Below are 9,493 nucleotides of genomic sequence, written 5' to 3'. Positions count from 1 at the left end.
AAAAGTCTGAAAAAAAGTCTGAAAAAAAAGATCTGAAAAAAGTCTGAAAAAAAAGATCTGAAAAAAGTCTGAAAAAAAAGTCTGAAAAAAAAGTATGAAAAAAAGTCTGAAAAAAAAGTCTGAAAAAAAGATCTGAAAAATATCCGAAAAAAAAGTCTGAAAAAAAAGATCTGAAAAGAGTCTGAAAAAAAAAATCTGAAAAATGTCTGAAAAAAAAGACTGAAAAAAGGTCAGAAAAAAAAGTCTGAAAAAAGTCTGAAAAAAAAGATCTGAAAAAAGATCTGAAAAAAAGTCCGAAAAAAAAGTCTGAAAAAAAAGTCTGAAAAAAGTCTGAAAAAAAAGATCTGAAAAATGGCTGAAAAAATGTCCGAAAAAAAAGTCTGAAAAAAAATATCTGAAGAGTCTGAAAAAAAATATCTGAAAAAATGTCTGAAGTAAAAGATCTAAAAAAATGTCCGAAAAAAAATATCTGAAAAATGTCTGAAAAAAAAGACTGAAAAAATGTCCGAAAAAAAGTCTGAAAAAAAAGATATGGAAAATGTCTGAAAAAAAAGTCTGAAAAAATGTCCGAAAAAAAAGTCTGAAAAAAGTCTGAAAGAAAAGATCTGAAAAATATCAGTTTTGCACACGTTTTGGCACATATGCAAAGAGTAAGTACAGTTGTCTATAATTTGCACAATAACCACTTGGCCTGCTGATCAAGACTGATGAGTTGATCCTCTTCACAACATCTAAACATTATGTAATCATTTGAGCCATCACATGCAAAATGATCCATTCAATTATCAGAATTTGTCAGACATACATGCATATTCCATAGATATATGTGTTACGTACTGTGAGGAGGTACAATGTGCTGTTTTTTACTGAACTACAGCAGCTTTTTTCATTTTTCTTTTGTTCATAGATGTCATTCTGTGGTGAATTTCCTGTTCATTGAATATGACTTTACACAAAAGATCAAAGGTGTTTTTTTTGTCTACTACAGTATTGTACAGTATTGACTTTTCTCAGTAAATGCTGACTGTTTTTTGTACTGACTTACTATTGAAATGGGAATGTAAACATCTCAGTGCAATACACAACAGCATTCAGCTGGAAAAAACTTACATTCTGGTTTAGTACAGTAAGCAGTCAGTGCCAACAAATCATAGAATAAAACAGAGACTTGTGTATAAGGAACATTTCCAGGATTTACTGCCATAGTGAAAAAACATCTAATCATTTTGACCAGTACGGCTCACATGATGACAAAACAACTTTTCATTTTGGTGGCCAACTTACTGACACAATAACTAGCTTTTGAAGCATGAATGAAGTGTTTTGGGTGAGTTACTACCTTTTGCAAACATGCAAAAGAATTGTCAAACATCAAACAGTTGTGAGAAATGCACTCACAGTTAGGAGAATGTTAAGAGTTTTTCGAAATAATGAGCCAAAGCGATTGAGAACTAAAACATGGGAACGTTTTAATTAAATTGAGACCACAAATGACTATCTTGTGCACACTAATTAATCAAAACGTGGGAATGATTTCATTAAAATGAGGGAACAAATTGTATCTTGTGCGAACAAATTAGTAGCCTCACTATCTATATTTTTCTCTCTATGGCCAACTACCAATAGTTTTTTAGGTAGATATGTAGGTAGGCAGATAGGTAGATAGATAGATAGATAGATAGATAGATAGATAGATAGATAGATAGATAGATATGTAGATAGATAGATAGATAGGTAGATAGATAGATAGATAGATAGATAGATAGATAGATAGATAAATAGATAGATATGTAGATAGATAGATAGATAGATAGATAGATAGATAGATAGATAGATAGATATGTAGATAGGTAGGTAGATAGGTAGATATGTAGATAGACAGACAGACAGACAGACAGACAGATACATACACTAATGTGTGAAGTGAGTTATTAGGCGATTAGAATATCACTTTAAGACATTTGCATTAAAGCATCAAAACATTACCTAACCAGATGCAACCCGACATTTCCTCAACACAGAATCACTCATGAGATATGAGGCCCTAGAAAATAAAAACAGCACAGACGTCTACCATGTCTACAGTGACTATGGGTTTGGTGACGACAGCCAATTTGTAGGCTATGTTTAGCAACGCAACAAGCCCTTCTCAGCCATCCTTGTCCAGGAATATGGCTGCCAACAGGTGTTAAATCACCAGCAGGGGCCATTTTCTCCCCCTCCTCCTCTTCCTTTTCCCTCTCGAGGCACCTTCACCCTTTGCTTCCTCGCTTCCCTCTCATCTGACATTCACCTCCTTGCTCGATCCTCCATTACCATTCTGTTCACTGAACTGATATTTGAACTAATGAGAACGATATAAAGTCAGAAGATGAGGCAGTATTCGCTCTGTAATGAGTCTGCATATATACGCCTGTGTGTGTGTGTGTGTGTGTGTGTGTGTGTGTGTGAAGTGTGTGCACTGTGTGGGTTTGCACATGTTTCTGAGTGTGTATCTTTATGCAGTTGTGGGCCTGTGTCAAGATTATCATAACTACAGTGTGTGTGTTTTTGACTTAATATTTAGATTCAGCTGGATGTTCTTAGCCGTCCTATACTGTATAACTGTGTGTATGTTTGTGTGGGTGGATGATCATTAATACAGAGTAGGACTGAGATGGTATCCCCGTGGTTCTTGTTGTTTCTCTTATTTTCACACATCATTTGTCATTTGGTTGTTTCTTGTCAGTTTCATTCAAGCTAGATGGCAGCCTGGCCTTAATGTGTGTGTTCTAATCATTTGTTTTTATGTACTCAAGTATGCACCGTGTGCTGTGTTAACACTCGGAGTTACCGTGAGTCATACGAACACGAATCATCACCAAGATTATAACAAAATGTCAGATTTTCTCCACCGCAGTCTGATTTTTTTCTTTTACACGTTTTTTTTTTCTGGAATGATGGTAATTTATTTGAGTGACAGCTACCATGGTGAGTTTGTTTGTTACTATAGAGAGCAGAAAAAAACGTGGGCTGCAAATGCAATCAGCTTTAAAGTAGCACACACAGCACACACTCCCATGCATGCTGTACACACACACACACACACACACACACTGTACATGCGTCTTTAAGGCGAGCCTTGAGCTGGCATTCAAGCACAAAGATTATATAGAAAATATTGCTTGGCCCCTAAAAGTAGACTATTAAATTACAGGGTTAAGACTTTTGGCTATGGGTTGGGTTAGAGGGTAACTTTTTCATCCCCAATTCCCATGTTGTTTTATCCAACTGACTAATAGGGACAACAATTTCTGAAATTGGTCCAGTATGGAGAGAGAACGCTGAAGATGGCAGCTGCTCACTGGCTGCATGGTGTTATTGTGGAAAGCTGGCACCGTCATTTATGGCCACTAAAAGTGCTTGTTTTTGCCATGACAAGCTCCGATTGTTATTATAAATGTCTGACATTATGGAAAGAGTCTCACTCAAGGAGAAGTCTTTTTCTGAAATATCGCGAGGTGACGTGTTACCGGAAGACAACGGTGGAATAGTGGAATGCAACCATGGTGGAAACCAGCCGGGCAGAGTTTGTTGTGTTGGAGTACAGAAAGCGTAGCTTAGTGTTTTCTAAAAGATTTTCAATGTCATGGCTGAATATTTAGATGATTTCAACAATGTGGAATAGGTCTTTGAATTCGATGGATGCCTGTATTTATTTCAGCCAGGGTATATGGATATTCAGAATTCACAACGAGACTTCTCCTTGAGCGGGACTTGGACACAATGACAAGCAGACTGGATCAACAAAAGGTAAGAAAAACATTTAATTTCTCTGTAGGGTTCTTTCCATAGTGTTGTCGGACACTTCTAATAACAATCTGAGTCTGTCAGTGGCAAATTCCAGCACTTTTAGTGGACGTAACGTTACATTGACGCTGCTCATTTGCCCTAGCAGCTTGCTTCACGGCTGCTGGTTTCAGTGTTCTCCCTCAATACTGGACCAGTTTCAAAAAGTTTTGTCCCCATTAGTCACTTAGACACAAAAACATGGGAAAAGGTTGAAAAATACCAAAGTTATCCTTTAACTAAAGTTAGGGTAAGACAGGTGATTGTTAAGGTTTGGGTAAGTCCCACAGAATGAATAAGTCACTACAATGTCCTCCTTGGTAACCAAACAGAAGCTTACAATAAGTCAAGCACACTGCAACATATTGACAAAATGATTTCAAATAATACAATCTATGATCATCTATGATGTTTTACATTGTAACTGTCTCATGCACATACACATTTCTTTCAAAATTAGCTACTACTACTACTTTGTTTGTCTCTACTGTGTGGATGAGTGAGTGTGATCATGTGTGCTGCATGTGGCGATTCTTCTGTCTTAGTATGATTTCTTTCATCCAGTCAGTTTTGGGTTTGTTTGTTTGTATGTGTGGTTGGCTTAATTCTTTGTATCCTCTGTGTGTTATTGTGTAGTGTGTGTGTGCATGTGTGTGCGTGTGTCAGCAACACTCCTCAGCATCAAAAACAAATGACAAAGGTGATATGCAAATTACAAAAAAAATATGCAAATGAGTCCCCGTGTTTTAAGCAGGACTTCCTGTAACTGTGGTAACACATGAGACAAGATTTGTTTTGAAGTGCTGGTCGCCGAGCACACACCATGAATGTTACTTACTCTTAGTATGTGTGTGTGTGTGTATGTGTGTGTGTGTGTGTGTGTGTGGGTGGGCAGGTGGCCTCAACCAGATTTGACTCCTTTGGCATAGAAACTATTTTTTGCTCAGCATCTCGCTGTAGGTGTACGGCAACTGTCCCTGCACTGTCTCTGCAACCGCAGCTGTCTCGGTTACCAGGGCCTCGGGGGGTTGTTAAGGAAGCGTCTCCAGGGAAACCGGAGGAAGGAGCCGAGAAGGAGGGAGAGCAGGGTCTCGGAGAGTTCAGAGATGTTTTCTAAAAGTGGAGTAGATGAGGAGAGGAGCCGGGGAAGACACCACAGAGGAAGAAGGGAAACGACATTTGGTGTTCTTTATAAATAGTTGCAGATGAGTGAGAAAATATCTGGAGATACTGAAAATATGTTTAATATGTTATATCGGTCAATGTTAAAAATATGAAATTTGCACTGCAAGCAAAGGTCCTAATATGGGACTCCTTAGAATGTCTTTTAGTACAAAGCAAACAAGCCAGGTACGGTGAGCGCAGACAACGATACTTGCTGATTAGTGCAGTAACGTTATTTAAATAAAATTATACTAGAATTTCACTTGCTGAAAAAACTGGTATATGATATATTTCCAATCTAGCAAGATCATCTTGTTCATGTCTAATTGATTATTATGATTGAATTGATTATTACTCTTGAGATAACTTCTGTTGTGATTTGACGCTATATAAAAATAAATAGAGTTGAATTGAATTATTATTATTATCATTAATTAGATATGATGTTCAATGTAGAAATGTCACTTTTTTCATGCACATAACAGAGTTTTGGGTGAAACTAAATCCTGTCTTGTCAAATTAAAGACAGTAAATACATACTGCAAATATACAAGTAAATAAATAACTATATACAGTCACCGTCCGTCAAAATCAGCTAAACAGCAGTTATTGTATGTGGCTAGTTTTGGTTCAGGGCGAGTGAACAAGAGAGACTTGAGTGTGCGTCAGGATATATTTAAGTGTCACTATACTTCTTCCACCTGGTTAGTAAATCTGGCAAAGTGTGGGAGAGAGAGAGAGGTGGTGGCTGGTGACAAGAGATACAGTGTTGATATAATTAAAAACTAATTTTGAGGGTTATTGCTTTTTCACCTGATTTCATCTAAGTTTGGCAGCTTGTTGCTGAGGGAGAGACAGTTAAATATATATATATATATATATAGAGAGAGAGAGAAAGAGAGAGAGAGAGAGGGAGAGAGAGAGAGATGACAACAGAGACTGAAAGTCTCCATGTAATAATTAAAACCCCCTTTGAAGGCTACCCTTTGAAGGGCTCTTTTCTCAACAGCCAGCCACTGCACAGCTAAAAAAGCACTCCTCTTTAAAGTCGTAACGTTGATGATGATCTCAGACCCCTCCGGTCTTCGTATGAAACGTGTGTTTTGACAGTTTGTTTGTGAGAGGAAAATTAGCTGGTTGCTCCCTCGCAGGACGGCCACCGACTTATCTCATTCCTCCCTTTGAAGTCGTGGAGAGAGTTTGTTTGTGTTCGGGGTGGGTGAGGTGGGTGAGGTGGGGGAGATGGGGGAGATGGCGTCGCCGCCGTCAGCCCTCTGGGAAACCAAGGGTGGGGTCTGTTTGGGTTCTTCCCAGGCACTTTAATCAATTTATTAATTAGCCACAATTATACCGTTAATTAGGAGCTGATGGTGATTTGATGAGCTGTGATTGTTGTCTCCTTCCGCGTGCTTAGAGGGAAGGAAAGAGGAAGTGGAGAGAGAGATTGAGAGGCAGCGATAGTGGGAAGGGGAAGTGAGTTTGAAAGAGGAGTAAAGAGTGACAATTACAGTGTATTACATGTTGCTGTACGACAAGTGCACTTCACAGGAAATGAATCGGGTCTGTCAAGAGCCAACGGTTTGAAACCTAACTTTCCTTCACCCGCTGTGTATCACTGAGTGTGAGAGAGACTTGTATCTCTGAGCGATACTTGAGGTATTGCAACAAATGGCAGCCTGACAGGTCTTAAGGCCGTCACTGTAACAGCATGTAATTACAGTCTGCATGGTACAGTGTGTATGTGAGGTGTCTGTACTCAGTTACAAGCGTTGAAAGCTTGTTAGTAGATAAAAAAGCTTTAACACCGGAGAGGAAATCTTGACTAACCCTCTAAGTTTGAGACCGCAAGAAAAGTTAGCTGTGTTAAAAAAAGAGACAGAAAGAAAAAAAAAAAAAACATGTAGAGAAATCCTATTTAAACACAACATAATTAAAAGCTGTAAAAGTTATATTTAGCAAACATGAGAAGAAAATGCAAATGGTGTTTTGGTCGGGCAGCTTGTGTAACCACCTTGTTTATCCTCCCAACTTTCTCCCCGCGTCTCCCATCACTTAAATAATACACAGACACACTCGCTCTCGTAGGCCGTTACTATGGTATAAGTGCATTTCATATAGGTCTGAGGGTACTTGTTGCCATGGAGACGGTGTTGTGGCGTTATAGGGTGGAAGCCCTCGATTGACGGCGGCCCCTTCAGATGTCTGCGAGAGGAAACTTTCAGACTCGCTGAGGAAGTTGACTGCTGTCTCTTATTGACGGGTTCAGGATGTTGTTTTAGGGGAAGAAGTGAGGAGTAAAGCAACAACAGTGCGCCGAGAGAATCATGCACAGTCTGTATGTTCTTATATCTTCAAAACCACATGTGTGCCATATACCAGCCCGTTCTCATTCCCAGGGCGTCAAATACCGACGCTTTGTCATTGGCGTTTGATACTCTTTTGCACCGGTATGCGACGCACTGGGCTTTCCATTAACTACAATGTAAACCCATCCGTGGCAACTGTAAACGCTCAGGGAAAGTGTTGTGGTGACGTAGTTTAAAGAGCGAAAGAGACACACAAAGCGGGCGGGAGGGGAGGAGGATGGGCGCAACAAACACAGAGCTTTTATCAGAAGACTGCTGTTTGTGTCGCTTGTTTTAAGTTTCACTTTCACGTTACAATCAGCTGTTCGTTTGTGTCCCGTGTTCACGACGTCAAGTCAAATTTTCACTTTACAAACTGTTCTTAAACCTAACTGTTTTTTTTGCCTAAATCTAAGCAAGTGGTTTTGTTTAATTCACAACATGAATCACGTGATTACCGTGACCAAAAAGTGACGCCCATTTGTCTGGCAGCTGCACTTCAGACAACTCAATACTCACCCTTCCTTAACAGACCCGCTGAAATTGTAGCTTAATAAAAGTCAAAACGTGCACATTAAACTGGCAGCGCTCCTCTTGCTCGTTCCCAGTCTGCTGTTATTCTCATCTAATCTCTGAGGCGTCGTCTTTGCTTAAGCTGAACTCTTCTTTTTTTTAAAAAAATGTTTTTACCTTTAATTTGTAATTTCATTTTCCATTTTTTTTTTTCACTATTTAGCAGAGGTTGGACCGAGTCCCAAGTCAAGAACGACAAGCCTCAAGTCAAGACACGCAAGTCCCGAGTCAAGACTGAGAAGTCCCAAATCAAGTCCCAAGTCAAGACAGGAAAGTTCGAGTCAAATCCCAAATCTAGACAACCAAGTCCTGAGTCAAGTCCCAAGTCCTTAACTTTGAGTTTCAAATCCTAAACAAGTCATAATTTGGTGTTCACCAAATGTAATGCCATTTCCATCTCAGTCCGTCATTTTTGACCCACGCTTTTTTCATACTGCAATTACCACCGCATAGTTTTTGTACATGGACAAAATTTGGTATAATTTTTTTTCCAACTGCCGCTCTGTAACGTAACGTTAGTTCTTCATGGTTCTGTCCTGCAACTTGATGGGATGCTGTCGGATTGGTTCAAACAAAGTGGATCTGGGGAATTAAGCCTTGACTTGCTGGGAATGAACAGCGTTACCGTAAGTTGATTCTGGAAATGACGGGACATGGAATGATTTGTGGCACACTTTTTAAATAACATACTTTTTAACTTTTGGGCTTGGGGGAAGGTTTCAAGTATTTTAAAGTCAAAAGGCTCAAGTCAAAGTGAAGTCACGAGTCATTGTTGTCCAAATTGAGTTGCAAGTCTTTTTTGATTTTGTCAAGTTGAATCTATTGTCATTAAATTTGTGAGTCCAAGTCATGTGACACAAGTCCACACCTCTGCTATTAACATCTAAGCAAAGATAAAAAAAATAATAATAGCTTTGTCAATAAAGTAATTATTATATGTTCCCAACACATCTTAATGAGATGATGCTTTGACACGGGAACTTAGCCCCGACTGCATCAGTGTTTGGCACACTGGTAAAAAAAAAAATCCTGTTTGATGAATGTTTCAGGAACAAAGACAGACAGCATTGTTCTTATCTGGCTGTATTGATCATAAAAGTAAATAAATGTCCCTGTTGCCTGATGAAAGTTGGACAACTTTCGAGAAGTAGAAAGTTTTAATAAGTTTCAATGCAACCTTGAGTTCTGATGTTTTGCAAAAAAGATAATGAAAGTTTCACAAAATAGATAACATTACATCTCCTCTTCCCTCTATTTCACGCCCACACCCACATGCACAATTGCAGATTCTTTCTAAAGATTTTTTCTTACTGTTTGTGATTATGTATTTTTCATCAGAAAAATAGATCTGAACTGAAATCTCTCCTCAAAATGAGTTCCCCTGCAAATAGGAGTGGTAATATCATATGTGGAAGATGGTACTTCTGAATCTTGCGCTTCTCAAGCTGTCACGCCACAGCATTATCCAGCATTATCAGTAAACGTATCATTTTATTTACGCCTTTTTATGTTCCCATAACAGGCTGAGCAGGATCTCCTCCCCTCCCCCCTTTCTCTCTCAGGTAATGCCGCTGTGATTGCTT

This window comes from Sebastes umbrosus, chromosome 3 (genome assembly GCF_015220745.1).
Source record: "Sebastes umbrosus isolate fSebUmb1 chromosome 3, fSebUmb1.pri, whole genome shotgun sequence".
In the NCBI taxonomy this organism is placed as follows: Eukaryota; Metazoa; Chordata; class Actinopteri; order Perciformes; family Sebastidae; genus Sebastes; species Sebastes umbrosus.
Note: the sequence above shows the minus strand (reverse complement) of the source record.